The sequence below is a fragment of the Falco biarmicus genome, chromosome 13 (assembly GCF_023638135.1).
Source record: "Falco biarmicus isolate bFalBia1 chromosome 13, bFalBia1.pri, whole genome shotgun sequence".
NCBI classification, from domain to species: Eukaryota; Metazoa; Chordata; class Aves; order Falconiformes; family Falconidae; genus Falco; species Falco biarmicus.
In genome coordinates, this window is record NC_079300.1 from 12,037,524 (window position 1) to 12,037,804 (window position 281).

Here is a 281-nt window from a genome sequence, read left to right on the forward strand (position 1 = left end):
GTGCACAGTTTAAGATGTTGTAAACATTTGCTGTTTAGCCGTACAAACCATTCAGATTCCATGATGGGAGGCAGAGACAGCTTGCAGTAAAATCTGCCTGTGATCTGTCTTTAGAATGTAGTCTGCTCTACAAATGCCTTGCCAAGCACAGGTTGAATCTCCATTTCATCATCTAGCTGAGTCACTACTCCATCCCTGTGCTGTGAACTCTGATACGCTACTGAAAAAGAACAAAGACCCTCAAAATAGGCAGAGGGGATAAAAACAGAAACGGACAAAAA